At 44.0% G+C, this 18,096-nt stretch overlaps 1 protein-coding gene across 1 annotated transcript in view; it reads right to left on the reverse strand.

The window, feature by feature from the left end:
- LOC141196034 (uncharacterized) overlaps positions 1–18,096 on the reverse strand; it is a 91,283-nt gene that overhangs the window by 4,667 nt on the left and 68,520 nt on the right. The gene's annotated exons all lie outside the window — the stretch shown is intronic.

Below are 18,096 nucleotides of genomic sequence, written 5' to 3' on the forward strand. Positions count from 1 at the left end.
TGTTGGGGATTTTTTCAAAATTGAAGGCATACTGAACCAGCATGGCTACCACAGCATCTTGCAGCGGCATGCTATTCCAACCAGTTTGCATTTAGTTGGACCATCATTTATTTTTCAACAGGACAATGACCCCAAACACACCTCCAGGCCGTGTAAGGGCTATCTGACCAACAAGGAGAGTGATGGGGTGCTACGCCAGATGACCTTTCCTCCACAGTCAACAGACTTGAACCCAATCGAGATGGTTTGGGGTGAGCTGGACCACAGAGTGAAGGCAAAAGGGCCAACAAGTGCTAAGCATCTCTGGGAACTCCTTCAAGATTGTTGGAAGACCATTTCCGGTGACTACCTCTTGAAGCTCATCAAGAGAATGCCAAGAGTGTGCAAAGCAGTCATCAAAGCAAAAGGTGGCTACTTTGAAGGACCTAGAATATAAGACATATTTTCAGTTGTTTCACACTTTTTTGTTAAGTATATAATTCCACATGTGTTAATTCAAAGTTTTGATGCCTTCAGTGTGAATGTACAATTTTCATAGTCCTGAAAAATCTTTAAATGAGAAGGTGTGTCCAAACTTTTGGTCTGTACTGTATGCACTGTTTGGGTCAATATGACCCGATAGTCTTTTATACAGATCTTCTGCCATATTTTCAAGCACAAACTATAATATCATCGTGGATTATTTATTGCATCTACTATTGTTTATCTGCAGTGCTGGCCAAAAGTATTGGTACCCCTGCAATTCTGTCAGATAATACTCAGTTTCTTCCTGAAAATGATTGCAATCACAAATTCTTTGGTATTATTCTCTTCATTTAATTTGTCTTCAATGAAAAAAACACAAAAAGAATTGTCCTAAAGCCAAATTGGATATAATTCCACACCAAACCTAAAAAAGGGGGTGGACAAAAGTATTGGCACTGTTTGAAAAATCATGTGATGCTTCTCTAATTCATGTAATTAACAGCACCTGTAACTTACCTGTGGCACCTAACAGGTGTTGGCAATAACTAAATCACACTTGCAGCCAGTTAACATGGATTAAAGTTGACTCAACCTCTGTCCTGTGTCCTTGTGTGTACCACATTGAGCATGGAGAAAAGAAAGAAGACCAAAGAACTGTCTGAGGACTTGAGAAACCAAATTGTGAGGAAGCATGAGCAATCTCAAGGCTACAAGTCCATCTCCAAAGACCTGAATGTTCCTGTGTCTTCCGTGCGCAGTGTCATCAAGAAGTTTAAAGCCCATGGCACTGTGGCTAACTTCCCTAGATGTGGACGGAAAAGAAAAATTGACGAGAGATTTCAACGCAAGATTGTGCAGATGGTGGATAAAGAACCTCGACTAACATCCAAACAAGTTCAAGCTGCCCTGCAGTCCGAGGGTACAACAGTGTCAACCAGTACTATCTGTCAGCGTCTGAATGAAAAGGGACTGTATGGTAGGATACCCAGGAAGACCCCACTTCTTACCCAGAGACATAAAAAAGCCAGGCTGGAGTTTGCCAAAACTTACCTGAGAAAGCCTAAAACGTTTTGGAAGAATGTTCTCTGGTCAGATGAGACAAAAGTAGAGCTTTTTGGGAAAAAGCATCAACATAGAGTGTACAGGATAAAAAAAGAGGCATTCAAAGAAAAGAACACGGCCCCTACAGTCAAACATGGCGGAGGTTCCCTGATGTTTTGGGGTTGCTTTGCTGCCTCTGGCACTGGACTGCTTGACCGTGTGCATGGCATTATGAAGTCTGAAGACTACCAACAAATTTTGCAGCATAATGTAGGGCCCAGTGTGAGAAAGCTGGGTCTCCCTCAGAGGTCATGGGTCTTCCAGCAGGACAATGACCCAAAACACACTTCCAAAAGCACTATAAAATGGTTTGAGAGAAAGCACTGGAGACTTCTAAGGTGGCCAGCAATGAGTCCAGACCTGAATCCCATTGAACACCTGTGGAGAGAGCTCAAAATGGCAGTTTGGAGAAGGCACTCTTCAAATATCAGGGACCTGGAGCAGTTTGCCAAAGAAGAATGGTCTACAATTCCAGCAGAGCATTGTAAGAAACTCATTGATGGTTACCGGAAGCGGTTGTTCGCAGTTATTTTGGCTAAAGGTTGTGCAACCAAGTATTAGGCTGAGGGTGCCAATACTTTTGTCTGGCCCACCCATTTTTGGAGTTTTGTGTGAAATGATCAATGATTTGATTTTTGCTTCATTCTCTTTTGTGTTTTTTCCTTGCAAGCAAATTAAATGAAGATAATAATACCAAAGAATTTGTGATTGCAATCATTTTCAGGAAGAAACTGAGTATTATCTGACAGAATTGCAGGGGTGCCAATACTTTTGGCCAGCACTGTATCTCTGAAATCCCAGCCTGTCCGTGCACTCGATACACTTGCAACTTACTGCAAGATGGATGGGCTTTGAGTACAGGTTTGTTTCGCTGTAGTATATAAACTCTTATTGTTGCTAAATCGATTAGTGTTTGTTGCGATATTATTATTTATGTAGTGCTAATTTTATTCCACAACTCTGATTTTACCCTGTGAAAGTCATGAGTATCCATTATTTCGAAAGTTGGATAAAAATGTGGCAAAAACGCCAACTGGAGAAAGTGTCCGAAGATGAAGACCACATAAGTGGCAGGAAAAGCGATTATGGGAATTCTGATTCTGAAGTTGAATCTGATGAGGAATGATACCCAAACAGACACCTAGTCCGATGCAAGCAATTCATTCTAAAAACAAAAATGTAATTTGGAACTTGCAGCCTTCTGCCAAGGCAGGAAAATGGTCCTCAGCTAACATCAGATAATTCTCTAATAACTAGCCGCTATTAGAGAAGTTTGGGATAAATGGATAGAGAGTCTTCCAAAATTATACAATACTGGTGAAAAGATCGCTGTGGATGAACAACTTGTGGCATTCCGAAGTAGGTGCCCATACAAACAATATATACAGAGTAAGTCAGCAAAGTACGGCATCAAGATATGGACACTTTGTGACAGCAGCAGTTCATACGCTTTAAACATTCAGGTATATACAAGAAAAAAGCCTGGATAAAAACCTGAAAAGAAGGGTATGCGAGTCGTTTCAGATTTGACATATGAACTTAAAAGGACAAAATGTGTCAACTTTTTTACATAGCACCAACTGGGGCAGCTATTGCTAAAACGAAAACTTACAATGCTGGGCACTGTAAGAAAAAGCAGGCCTGAACTGCCGCAAGATATCCCTGGTAAAAGATGCTCACAGTCCACCGTTTTACTTAACTGGAGATACGACAGTGGTTTCTTACATTCCCCCCAAAAAAACCAAAAAAAACCCAGATCATTCTGATGAGCACGATACACCATGACAATACAGTTAAGCAGTCAAGATGACAAAAAGCCACAGATGATATTAGATTATAATTCCACTAAAGGGGCAGTTGATACACTAGAGCAAATAATAGCTACGTACACAAGCAAAAGCAATCGGTGGACAATGGTTTTATTTTATAACATTGTTGATGTATCTGCCTACAATGCATTTGTTTTATGGCGTGAAATAAACCCCGATTGGAACGTCAATAAACTGCATAAACAAAGACTCTTATGCCATCTCTTTTTAGGAAGATGGGGAGAGCAATGATGGGGGAGAGCAATGATGAGGGTGATGGGGGGAGAGAGCAATGATGAGGGTGATGGGGGGAGAGAGCAATGATGAGGGTGATGGTGGGACAGCAATGATGGGGTGTGGTGTGGAAGAGGACACTGTGGTGTGGTGTGGTGTGGTGTGGAAGAACAAAGATGGGGGGAGAGCAATGATGGGGGTAAGGTGCATAGGACACTTTATAATGAATTGAAAGGTGAGAGAAGACATTGTCAGGGACTTGTAATGAATTGGGAGGTGGCGGAAGATGCTCATTACCTGATAACGTCTTCTCCCACCTCCAAATTCATTATGATGCTATCAAGGACTTATAATAAATGGGTGGGGGACACAGGGCAGGGACTAAGGTTATGTGCACACATTCAGGATTTGCAGGAGAAAATTATGTTGCATGTGCTAATGTGTTGGCAGGAAGAACGCTGCGTAAAATAATTTTTTTGCCATGTTTTTGACATGCTTTTGTTGGGTATTTTCCCCTACTCAATAGTACGGGTGAAATAAACTGCAAGAATTGACATTCTGCAGATTTTAATCTGCTAGGAAAAAATAAGCAACATGTGTATGAGACTTCAGGGATCTCATTCACTTTGCTTGTACTGTAAAGCCTTGTATATTTTCCGTGTGCACATAGCCTTACAGTTAATTGGGGAGAGTCACAGAGACCGAATAGTTTATATTTTTGGCTGGTGGAGATTATAGTTAATGGGGGACACAGTGCTGCTTATCACTTCATATTTTGATTGGTGCGTGGATAACAGTATATTAATGAAGGGTACATACAGTACAGACCAAAAGTTTGGACACACCTCATTTAAAGATTTTTCTGTATTTTCATGACTATGAAAATTGTACATTCACACTGAAGGCATCAAAACTATGAATTAACACATGTGGAATTATATACTTAACAAAAAAGTGTGAAACAACTGAAAATATGTCTTATATTCTAGGTTCTTCAAAGTAGCCACCTTTTGCTTTGACTGCTTTGCACACTCTTGGCATTCTCTTGATGAGCTTCAAGAGGTAGTCACCGGAAATGGTCTTCCAACAATCTTGAAGGAGTTCCCAGAGATGCTTAGCACTTGTTGGCCCTTTTGCCTTCACTCTGCGGTCCAGCTCACCCCAAACCATCTCAATTGGGTTCAGGTCTGGTGACTGTGGAGGAAAGGTCATCTGGCGTAGCACCCCATCACTCTCCTCCTTGGTCAAATAGCCCTTACACAACCTGGAGGTGTGTTTGGGGTCATTGTCCTGTTGAAAAATAAATTATGGTCCAACTAAACGCAAACTGGATGGAATAGCATGCCGCTGCAAGATGCTGTGGTAGCCATGCTGGTTCAGTATGGCTTCAATTTTGAATAAATCCCCAACAGTGTCACCAGCAAAGCACCCCCACACCATCACACCTCCTCCTCCATGCTTCACGGTGGGAACCAGGCATGTAGAGTCCATCCGTTCACCTTTTCTGCGTTGCACAAAGACACGGTGGTTGGAACCAAAGATCTCAAATTTAGACTCATCAGCCCAAAGCACAGATTTCCACTGGTCTAATGTCCATTCCTTGTGTTCTTTAGCCCAAACAAGTTTCTTCTGCTTGTTGCCTGTCCTTAGCAGTGGTTTCCTAGCAGCTATTTTACCATGAAGGCCTGCTGCACAAAGTCTCCTCTTAACAGTTGTTGAAGAGATGTGTCTGCTGCTAGAACTCTGTGTGGCATTGACCTGGTCTCTAATCTGAGCTGCTGTTAACCTACGATTTCTGAGGCTGGTGACTCGGATAAACTTATCCTCAAAAGCAGAGGTGACTCTTTTCCTTTCCTGGGGCGGTCCTCATGTGAGCCAGTTTCTTTGTAGCGCTTGATTGTTTTTGCAACTGCACTTGGGGACGCTTTCAAAGTTTTCCCAATTTTTCGCACTGACTGACCTTCATTTCTTAAAGTAATGATGGCCACTCGTTTTTCTTTACTTAGAATTTGTATTATGGCAAGAAAAAAACAGCTAACAGTCTATTCAGTAGGACTATCAGCTGTGTATCCACCCGGCTTCTGCACAACACAACTGATGGTCCCAACCCCATTTATAAGGCAAGAAATCCAACTTATTAAACCTGACAGAGCACACCTGTGAAGTGAAAACCATTTCCGGTGACTACCCCTTGAAGCTCATCAAGAGAATGCCAAGAGTGTGCAAAGCAGTCATCAAAGCAAAAGGTGGCTACTTTGAAGAACCTAGAATATAAGACATATTTTCAGTAATTTCACACTTTTTTGTTAAGTATATAATTCCACATGTGTTAATTCATAGTTTTGATGCCTTCAGTGTGAATGTACAATTTTCATAGTCATGAAAATACAGAAAAATCTTTAAATGAGAAGGTGTGTCCAAACTTTTGGTCTGTACTGTATCTGTATTCAGGGGCGCAGTGAGGGTGAGACACGTATATATACAATATATGTGACCTTGTTATTTTCTAGGCTGGAGATCACGTGACAAAACGAGTCTCGGCTGGGAGATGTTGACATGAAGGTCTGACCAGATGGAGAAGAAACAGCAGAAACCGACTGATCAGATGAGAAGTCAGTGTTAAGTGCCTGGATGTAAATATTATTCTATATCTGCACTGTGTGACTTGGAGTGATAATGTTATCTGTAAAATCCCTTAGGCTGCATTCTCACATTTGTGTGAAATGTCCGTGTGCTGCCAGATTTTTTTTATTGGACAGCACAAGGACTTGTAGAGTTTTATAGATCCATTCACACATCCATGAATCACGGATCTGAGAATGAGATCTGTGAGGGTCAGAGAATGTCCTGTTCCGATTTGATTTTGAGAATTAGAATAGGACATGCTCAATTCGTCTGTAAAAGCGGGCAGCACACAGACACTGCACACAGATACAGTAATGTAGCCTTATTATGTATAGCACAGTCCCTTAGTATATAGACTATGTAAGATATACATATATATATATCTGTAGCTTTGTCGCAATAAAAGGAGGGGGGCCCATACACCTTTCTTGCACAGGGCCCCCAAGATGTCAGTGTCCTCCACTGCATAAAACAATAGCGCATGAGAGAATAAGCAGCATTGTAATCTTTTTTAGCAGAGAAATTTGCTTCTTCTTCCTCCTGGATTGATTTTTCAAACTGAATTTAAGGTTAAAACTGTAAAATCTGTATTCAGTGAAGACAGATCTTCCCATTATTGAGATAGAAGATAGCAGATGATACTTATAAGATTTTATAAAGAGGAGGAGAATAGGACGAGCTAGAGGCAGACACAGACATTCTTGCAGCAAGTTCTCCTGAAACAAGTTACACTTTTATTTATTTAACCATAGAGATTTAAAAAGTGTAACTTTCATTTCAAAAGAACTTGAAGCAGTATGTATAGTTGAAACCAGAAGGCTTGATATGCACATGTTGGACCAAAGCACGTTCATCTCTTGGACACAGAACCAGTCTCCTTCCGGAGCGGTATGATGGCTGGACATTCCCATCTTGTTTGTACTTGCGTATAGTTGTTTGTACAGATGAACGAGGCACCTTCAGGTATCTTGAAATTGTACCCAAGGATGAGCCAGACTTGTGCAAGTCCACAATTCTCTTCCTGACATCTTGGCTGATTTCTTCAGATTTTCCCATGATGTTACACAAAGAAGCAGTGTGTTTCAGGTGTGCATTAAAATACATCCACAGGTGTGTCTCTAATTAACTCAGATGTTGCCAAAAAATCAGAAGCTTCCAAACACATGACATCATCATATGGGCAGTCCAGAATGGTTTAAAGGCATAGTAATCTTAGTGTATGTAAACTTTTGACTTTGCAGTAAGTAATAAAAATGCCATAAAACGTGCTCTCTTTCTCATTATTCTGGCATTTGGCAAATATTAAACATTATGGTAATCCTAATTGACCTAAAAAGGGAAAGGTTTATTCTGATTTCATGTCAGATATTGAGAAAAACATGCATGTGTGTCTTTTTATATAGTGTATGTAAACTTCTGGTTTCAACTGTATGTGTCTGTCTTTACCTCCTCCCTCCTACTTCCCCCTCCATAGAATCTTATAAGCACCAACTGTCATTTTCCTATCTCAGTAACCTGAAAGTCTGTCTTACTGAATACAGATTTTACCCATAAATTGAAAGATCAATCTAGGAGGAGAAAGAAGCAGATTTCTCGGACAAGATATATTACAGAGTTGCTTCTTTTCAAATGAAAGGTAAATTAAGGTTACACCTTAAAGCAGGTGCCTGTTACAAGCTGTGGTAAGCTCTCCTCTAGAACCAAAAAGAGCACTTCCCTTTAGTGCATGCTCATTACATCATCGTCGTTTTACCAATTGTACCAGCCACTCATACTGTATGTAGTGCAAAGCAATTTAAGGAAAATTTTAAAGAGGCAGATTTTTTTTTATGTGCTGACTAACATTCAAAGCTGGATGGTGCTCAAAACAAATGTCTACTTTCGCCTACCCCTTGTAGTGGCCCTGACAGCAACACAGCAAAAGTCATGATTTTGTCAAAGTTAGGTGTTGAATGACGCTTTTCTGCATCAGAATATCTTGCTGCATTGTGGTATGTATGTCACGGTAAGAGATGCTGCATCTGTGTATAGATTTGAAAAACTTTTTATTTTTTTGGTTTCCAATTATTTCACGAAATTTTTCAGGTTCTACTTTAAACAAATTGACAACTTTGAATTAATTATTTCCTTTTACAATCTTAAAGATGTTTTCTAGGAATAGCAATTTTTATGCCACTGGTTGGCGCTTCATTAAAATAATATAAAAGAGCTTTTACTGCAGCCAATCACTCACTTCTGCAGCTCTGTTGATCTAGACAGTATGAACAATGAGGTTATTGATTGGCTGCAGTGGTGATGTATGCTGTAGTCATTAGAGCAGAAACCGCTGCAGGCTGTAAACAATGACTGGAGCAGCGGCAGAGAGGAAGCACTAGCCCCATGGAGGGCGAGTAAGAGTTTTTAAATATTTTATCCAAGTACTGGCCGATGGGTTAATAATAATCTTTATTTTTATATAGCGCTAACATATTCCGCAGCGCTTTACATACATCGTCGTCGCTGTCCCCATCGGGGCTCACAATCTAGATTCCCCATCAGTATGTCTTTGGAGTGTGGGAGGAAACTGGAGAAAGCGGAGGAAACCCACACAAACACAGGGAGAACATACAAACTCCTTGAAGATGTTGTCCTTGGTGGGATTTGAACCAATGACCCCAGTGCTGCAAGGCTGCAGTGCTAACCACTGCGCCACCGTGCCGCCCATGGGTTGAATAAAGCCATTACAGAAAAAACACCTTTAAATAGCCTGGAGATCTATGATCTAAAAAAATCAGCGTTACTTTGTGGTAATGTCTTATATTCTCCCATGCTTTCCTAACATTACTAAATAGCATATTTCACTACATCTGAGAAATATAACTGGAACCCTAATTCCAGTGATGTATCACTTACTAGGCTGCTTGGTGTAATTTTGATAAAAATCGCTGTTTTATCAGCAGGAGATTATCACTGGAGGACTAGTAAACCTGCTGCCATGTAGTCTTCCATATTCATGAGCTCTGTATTACCCAGCCCCCACCACTGATTGACAGCTTTTTACGCACTGTGCATAGGCAGAATGCTGCTAATCAGTGGTTTGGGCAGGTTATACACAGCTCGGCATTTAGAGAACTGGTAGATCTGCAGCAGATAAAACTGATTTTATAAAAAAATACAGCAAGCAGTCAAGCAAGTTATACATTGTTGCAACATACATGCTCTCAAATGGGGTAGTAAAAACCTGGTGACTTATTCCATTTAACTTTTTTTATGCAGGTGACTTGGAATTCTGTATCAGACCAACAGAAGTATGAACCGTTAACACTATAAAATGATAACACTACTTAAAGAGGACTATGATTCGGTTATGAGAAAATAAAAAAAAAAAGTGACATTAGGTGAAATTGTAAGACCCTGCTCAATTATATATAACTAGCAAACCAAATGATTTATCTCTGTATTAAAGGTGCAGATTTTACTTTCACCAGAGTGAGAGCAAAATCTGGAGAGATTCTCTTCTGTGTAGAAGTACCAACTGTGAGAAAGGAGGGAGGAGTTGAGCTATTTTATCATTTTGTTGAGTTGCTGATGCATAGAATACAATGGGAAAATTCTTATCAAATTCATGAAAAGAGAACTACTAAACATTGTGAATTAATTCATCAATGCATCACAAAAGACAGCAAATCAGCAAAACATACATTCAGCAATGTTTTCCCCATCTCCAATGAGGAGCCAGAATTTTACTTCGCACTATTATTTATCAGTCAAGTGATAAAATTGTAAACTGCAAATGGCTAGTCTGTAAATGTTTAAATGGCTTGGCCATTTCTAAATAATGTTCTGCCCTGTCTGCAGTTTTTTAATAAAAATAATTAAATAACAAACCCCAATGTACTTCCCTACACTGACGAGACTACACCGCTACTCCCGGTCTCGGGCACTGGCAGCAGCACTGATCTCACGTGGAGAGTAGTGTTGAGCATTCCGATACTGAAATATCGGGTATCGGCCGATATTCACTGTATCGGAATTCCGATACTTAATTCCGATACTTTTATAATATCGAATACCGGAATCGGAAGTTCCCATAATGCCTGCGCTCTGCAGTGTCTCTGAAGGATGACAAGCTGGATGGCAGCGCTCAGCTGCGATCCAGCCTGTCATCAGAATGCCATCCCAGCGTGGGAGAATTCTCCTGATTGTTTAAAAGCCGGCGCGCGGTAAAAAGCCGCTGGCTTTTAAACAATCACGCAGCCCCATACTGCTTCCCCGCAGCCTCCCACCCCGATCCTCCGCTCCCCTCGCCACCTCCCATCCCGATCGTAAATTAGGACCGGGCGGGGAGCGCAGCACCAAGGAGCGAAGGACCCGGGCGGGGAAGCCGGCAGTGAAAAGACTTCACCGCCGGCTTTCCCGTTCTGTGCTGCGCTTTCCCGCCGGTTATTTCAAATGAACAGCTGAGGTATCAGGTGATGCCGATCAGCTGTTCATTTGAAGTAGCCGCGGTGCCCTCAGAGGGTTCATGTGAGTTCATGCTTGACTGCATGAACTCACATGAACTTTCCCACGGCCGCACAGGTCAGCCTCACCTCCCAGACCCGTCATGATTAGTGTGTGCGGGGTGTGTGTGTGCGGGGTGTGTGTGTGTGCGGGGTGTGTGTGCGGGGTGTGTGTGCGGGTGTGTGTGTGCGGGTGTGTGTGTGTGCGGTGTGTGTGTGTGCGGGGTGTGTGTGCGGGTGTGTGTGTGTGCGGGGTGTGTGTGTGCGGTGTGTGTGCGGGTGTGTGTGTGCGGGGTGTGTGTGTGCGGGGTGTGTGTGTGCGGGGTGTGTGTGCGGGTGTGTGTGTGTGCGGGGTGTGTGTGTGCGGTGTGTGTGCGGGTGTGTGTGCGGGCAGACATAGGCCGATGTGACACTACTACTCCCATCGGCCTATGTCTGTCCCCCGTCCACTCCTGCCAGCAGGATCAGCTCGATGGGAGCAGTAGTTCCCATCAGACTGATCCTGCTATTTAAATTGCCCTACTGTGTCCCCAATAAATGTTAAATACATGTCATTGGTGGCCAGTGGTTACCTAAAAGAAATTAGTTCATACATTACCTGTCCCCGCCGATCGCCACCTAAAATAAAGTAAAAAATAAAAAACTACACCTATACTCACCTAGACACCTAATTCCCCGAAGCCATCGATCTCCTGTAATAAAATATAAAATAATAAACCACAACCTTATCCTTACCCCTCCGTAGTAGTCCACGAGTGTCCCACGAAGATCTCCAGTTCAGAGCAGCCACATAGAATGTGACCGCTCTGAACCGCTGCCGCCGCTAGAATGACGGGGCCGTAAGGGTTCACCGGAGTTCAGGCAGCGCTGCTCCGGTTAGCTCCTTTACGGCACTGCTGTATCGTGAGAAATTCCCACGGTACAGCAGTGCCGTAAAGGAGGTCTCCGGAGCTGCGCTGCCTGAATGCACTCCGGTGACCTCAGTCAGTGGCTCCCGCTGCCGGGAGCGGACGTGTTCCCGGCAGCGTGAGCTTACAGCAGCCATGCACAGCTGTCACCATCTCCAGATGTGACAGCTGTGCATGGGAGATCAGCGCAGGAACGTGGACAGGTAACTATTTTTTTTTTAGTAAACTAAGAATTAAATAAAATGGTGTTTTATTTCAAATAAATTATTTTTTTCTGGGTGTAGTGTGTTTTTTCTTTTTAACACTTTGTAGGTTAGTAATGGGGGTGTCATATAGACGGCCATCATTACTAACCTGGGCTTCATGGCAGCTGGCGCTGACATGAACCCCACCACTATTACCCCCTGCCACCGCACCAGGGCAGCGTGGAAGAGCGAGGCTAAGTGCCAGAATTGGCGCATCCTATGGATGCGCCATTTCTGGGGCGGCTGACGGCTGGTGTTTCTAGCCTGGGAGGGGGCCAATATTCATGGCACCCTTCCTGAGCTATTAATATCAGCCCCCAGCTGTCTGCCTAGCCTTTGCTAGCTATTAAAATAGAGGGGACCCCACGTCATTTTTTTTTGGGGGGTCCCCCATTTTAATAGCTAGTAAAGGCTAGGTATTCAGCTGGGGGCTGATATTAGTAGCCTGGGAAGCTCCGTGGGTTTTACCCCCTTCCCAGGCTTCAAACATCTGCCCCAGCCGTCTGCTTAACCTCCGCTAGAGACTAAAATTATGGGGGATCCCACGCCATTTTTTTTTTAAATAAATCCTTTATTTTAACACTAAATGACATTTGAGGACTTAATAAAGATGCAGTCCCTAAATTATTATTTATTTTTTAATAAATTTTTCCCAAAACTTTTGACGTGGGCTTCGCCATATTTTTGTATGCCAGCCAGGTACAGCATCCAGCTTCTATGAACGCGCCATTTTCCGGGGCGGCCGCGGACTGCAATTTTCAGCGGGGGGGGGGGGGAGGGCAAAAAGCTTGGGCCTCCCTGCGCTGCAGATTCCATCCCCCAGCTGCCTAGTTGTACCTGGCTGGACACAAAAATAGGGAGAAGCTCCACGTTTTTTTTTTTTTAATTATTTCATGAAATTCATGGAATAATTAAGAAAAAAAGGGCTTCCCTATATTGTTGTGTCCGGCTAGGTACAAATAGGCAGCCCGTTCCTGCCTGCTGTACCTGGCTGGACACAAATATAGTGTGAAGCCCCACGTCAATTTTTTTTTAATTATTTCAGGAAATTCATGAAATAATTAAAAAAAAATTATGTGGGGCTTCGCCCTATAATTGTGTCCAGCCAGGTACAGCAGGCAGGAACGGGCTGCCCCCAACCACCAGCTGCCTATTTGTACCTAGCCGGACACAACAATATAGGGAAGCCCTTTTTTTCTTAATTATTCCATGAATTTCATGAAATAATTAAAAAAAAAAATGTGTGGCGCTTCGCCCTATTTTTGTGTCCAGCCAGGTACAACTAGGCAGCTGGGGGCTGGAATCTGCAGCGCAGGGAGACCCAAGCTTTCTGGGTCCCACCCGCTGCAAATTGCAGTCCGCAGCCGCCCCGGAAAATGGCGCGTTCATAGAAGCGCCATCTTCTGGCGCTGTACCCAACTCATCCAGGGCCCTGGTGCGGTGGCTCACTGGGTAATAAAGGGGTTAAGGCCAGCTTGGCATTATCAGCTGGCCCTAAGCCCGAAATTCATGGGGTCACGCCAATATTAGACATGACCGCCATGAATTTCTAGTAAAGTATTTAAAAAAAACACAAACACCCAGAAAAAAGTCCTTTAATTGAAATAAAGACACAATTCTTTATTGTTCTAAATTAAACCATACTTACCGCCACACCCATTCCAGCTGAAGCCAACGATCTCCTGCAATAAAAGTAAAATAATAAAGCAACCTCATCCTTACCTTTCCATGGTTCCCAGGACAGCTTCAGCTCTGCTACATCGAGATGACAGGCTGGACCGCAGCAGAACGCTGCCATCCAGCCTGTCATCCCGCGGACACTGAGAAGCGCAGGCATGCTTGCGCTCCTCAGTGTCTTTCTGTGACGTCATCCAGATGAGCCGAGGTCATGTCCAATGAACTCAGCTCACCTCATGCACGTCACTGACAGCGTGGGAAAATTCTCCTGCACTCAGCGCTTCAGCGTGAGAATTCTCCCACGCTGTCAGTGACGTGCATCAGGTGCGCCGAGTTCATGGGACATGACCTCACCTCATGCACGTCACTGACAGCGTGGGAAAATTCTCACGCTGAAGCGCTGAGTGCAGGAGAATTCTCCCACGCTGTCAGTGACGTACATGAGGTGAGCCGAGTTCATTGTCGGCTCATCTGGATGCCGTCACAGCCAGACACTGAGGAGTGGAAGTATGCCTGCGCTTCTCAGTGTCTGCGGGATGACAGGCTGGATGGCAGCGTTCTGCTGCGGTCCAGCCTGTCATCTCGATGTAGCAGAGCTGGAGCCGTCGTGGGAGCCATGGAAAGGTAAGGATGAGGTTGCTTTATTATTTTTCTTTTATTGCAGGAGATCGTTGGCTTCAGCTGGAATGGGCGTGATGGTAAGTATGGTTTAATTTAGAACAATAAAGAATTGTGTGTTTATTTCAATTAAAGGACTTTTTTCTGGGTGTTTGTGTTTTTTTTAAATACTTTACTAGAAATTCATGGTGGTCATGTCTAATATTGGCGTGACCCCATGAATTTTGGGCTTAGGGCCAGCTGATAATGCCAAGCTGGCCTTAACCCCTTTATTACCCAGTGAGCCACCGCATCAGGGCCCTGGATGAGTTGGGTACAGCGCCAGAAGATGGCGCTTCTATGAACGCGCCATTTTCCGGGGCGGCTGCGGACTGCAATTTGCAGCGGGTGGGGCCCAGAAAGCTTGGGCCTCCCTGCGCTGCAGATTCCAGCCCCCAGCTGCCTAGTTGTACCTGGCTGGACACAAAAATAGGGCGAAGCTCCACGTTTTTTTTTTTTTAAATTCATGAAATTCATGGAATAATTCAGAAAAAAGGGCTTCCCTATATTGTTGTGTCCGGCTAGGTACAGATAGGCAGCTGGTGGTTGGGGGCAGCCCGTTCCTGCCTGCTGTACCTGACTGGACACAAATATAGGGCGAAGCCCCACATCAATTTTTTTAAATTATTTCATGAATTTCCTGAAATGATTTAAAAAAAATTGACGTGGGGCTTCGCACTATATTTGTGTCCAGCCAGGTACAACTAGGCAGCTGGGGGATGGAATCTGCAGCGCAGGGAGGCCCAAGCTTTCTGCCCCCCCCCTCCCCCCGCTGAAAATTGCAGTGCGCAGCCACCCCGGAAAATGGCGCGTTCATAGAAGCTGGATGCTGTACCTGGCTGGCATACAAAAATATGGCGAAGCCCACGTCAAAAGTTTTGGGAAAAATTAATTAAAAAATAAATAATAATTTAGGGACTGCATCTTTATTAACTCCTCAAATGTCATTTAGTGTTAAAATAAAGGACTTATTTTAAAAAAAATTGACGTGGGGCTTCGCCCTATATTTGTGTCCAGCCAGGTACAGCAGGCAGGAACAGGCTGCCCCCAACCACCAGCTGCCTATTTGTACCTGGTTGGACACAACAATATAGGGAAGCCCTTTTTTTCTTAATTATTCCATGAATTTCATGAAATAATTTAAAAAAAAAATGCGTGGGGCTTCGCCCTATTTTTGTGTCCAGGTACAACTAGGCAGCTGGGGGCTGGAATCCGCAGCGCAGGGAGACCCAAGCTTTCTGGGCCACCCCCGCTGCAAATTGCAGTCCGCAGCCGCCCCAGAAAATGGCGCGTTCATAGAAGCGCCATCTTCTGGCGCTGTACCCAACTCATCCAGGGCCCTGGTGCGGTGGCTCACTGGGTAATAAAGGGGTTAAGGCCAGCTTGGCATTATCAGCTGGCCCTAAGCCCAAAATTCATGGGGTCACGCCAATATTAGACATGACCACCATGAATTTCTAGTAAAGTATTTAAAAAAACACAACACCCAGAAAAAAGTCCTTTAATTGAAATAAACACACAATTCTTTATTGTTCTAAATTAAACCATACTTACCACCACGCCCATTCCAGCTGAAGCCAACGATCTCCTGCAATAAAAGTAAAATAATAAAGCAACCTCATCCTTACCTTTCCATGGCTCCCACGACAGCTTCAGCTCTGCTACATCGAGATGACAGGCTGGACCGCAGCAGAACGCTGCCATCCATCCTGTCATCCCGCAGACACTGAGAAGCGCAGGCATACTTCCACTCCTCAGTGTCTGGCTGTGACGGCATCCAGATGAGCCGAGGTCATGTCCAATGAACTCAGCTCACCTCATGCACGTCACTGACAGCGTGGGAAAATTCTCCTGCACTCAGCACTTCAGCGTGAGAATTTTCCCACGCTGTCAGTGACGTGCATGAGGTGAGCTGAGTTCATTGGACATGACCTCACCTCATGTATGTCACTGACAGCGTGGGAGAATTCTCACGCTGAAGCGCTGAGTGCAGGAGAATTTTCCCACGCTGAAGCGCTGAGTGCAGGAGAATTTTCCCACGCTGTCAGTGACGTGCATGAGGTGAGCTGAGTTCATTGGACATGAACTCGGCTCATCTGGATGACGTCACAGAGAGACACTGAGGAGCGCAAGCATGCCTGCGCTTCTCAGTGTCTGCGGGATGACAGGCTGGATGGCAGCGTTCTGCTGCGGTCCAGCCTGTCATCTCGATGTAGCAGAGCTGGAGCTGTCCTGGGAACCATCGAAAGGTAAGGATGAGGTTGCTTTATTATTTTTCTTTTATTGCAGGAGATCGTTGGCTTCAGCTGGAATGGGCGTGATGGTAAGTATGGTTTAATTTAGAACAATAAAGAATTGTGTCTTTATTTCAATTAAAGGACTTTATTCTGGGTGTTTGTGTTTTCTTTTAACTTTGACTATGGGGTTAGTAATGGGGGTGTCTTATAGACGCCTCTCCATTACTAACCTGGGCTTGATGTCAGCTGGCATTATAAGCTGACATCAACCCCAACCCTATTACCCCCTGCCACCGCACCAGGGCAGCGTGGAAGAGCGAGGCTAAGTGCCAGAATTGGCGCATCCTATGGATGCGCCATTTCTGGGGCGGCTGACGGCTGGTGTTTCTAGCCTGGGAGGGGGCCAATATTCATGGCACCCTTCCTGGGCTATTAATATCAGCCCCCAGCTGTCTGCCTAGCCTGTGCTAGCTATTAAATTAGGGGGGACCCCACGTCATTTTTTTGGGGGGGTCCCCCATTTTAATAGCTAGTAAAGGCTAGGTATTCAGCTGGGGGCTGATATTAGTAGCCTGGGAAGCTCCGTGGGTATTACCCCCTTCCCAGGCTTCAAACATTTGCCCCAGCTGTCTGCTTAACCTCCGCTAGAGCCTAAAATTAAGGGGAACCCCACGCCAATTTTTTTTTAAATAAATCCTTTATTTTAACACTAAATGACAAGTACAGTAATCAACACTGTCACTGTACTTCATATATATGTGACTGACATGTTTCTATCTATCTAATCTATGTGTGAAGCTCTATTCTTTCTGTTGTAAATTGTCGGGTACAGATGCTGAATTGCCGGCCGGCTTTTTTAAAGAGACGGTGCACGAAAACACTAATATTTTTTTTAATAAATCCTTTACACTAAATGACAAGTACAGTAAGCAACACTGTCACTGTACTTCATATATATGTGACTGACATGTTTCTATCTATCTAATCTATGTGTGAAGCTCTATTCTTTCTGTTGTAAATTGTCGGGTACCGGTGAATGCCGCTGATGAATTGCCGGCTTTTCATGTCATTCTACATTATTCTTAGTTGTTTTACTTCATGTAGAATTAACCTACAAGGAAAGAAAGGGTTTATTTTCATTCCGATATTTGTGTCCCATTGACTTGCATTGGTTTCCGGTATCGGAATCGGCGATATCCGATACTTTTTGGGTATCGGCCCGATCCAATCCGATACGATATTTCCTGATATCGGAAGGTATCGCTCAACACTAGTGGAGAGCCAACCAGCGAGCTCAGTGGCTTTGCCTGTGTAGACGGAGCACCTCCTTCAGAGCTGCCAAGCTCACAGATTGTTTGCGGTGTTGTGGATGTGACATCAGCGCTGCAGTCAATACTGCAGGACCCGGGAAAGGAAAGTACAGTGGTGAACTGCAGCCAGGTCAGAACATTATCTGATATTGGACAACCCTTTAATCTACAAGTGAGGGACATAGCTGATTGTAACAGGTTCATCTTCTACTTGTCTGAGTCTACAATAATGTATGTATGTATGTATGTCACGCTAGCGACAGCTTTTTTCCGATAACACCACTGATGACCTGGCACCCATGTACAGAACGGGCTGCCAGTGCTCCACTATCTGTTCCAGAGGCCCAG

This window comes from Phyllobates terribilis, unplaced genomic scaffold (assembly GCF_046119375.1).
Source record: "Phyllobates terribilis strain yellow unplaced genomic scaffold, ASM4611937v1 Scaffold_1__5_contigs__length_1240528914, whole genome shotgun sequence".
Lineage (NCBI taxonomy): Eukaryota > Metazoa > Chordata > Amphibia > Anura > Dendrobatidae > Phyllobates > Phyllobates terribilis.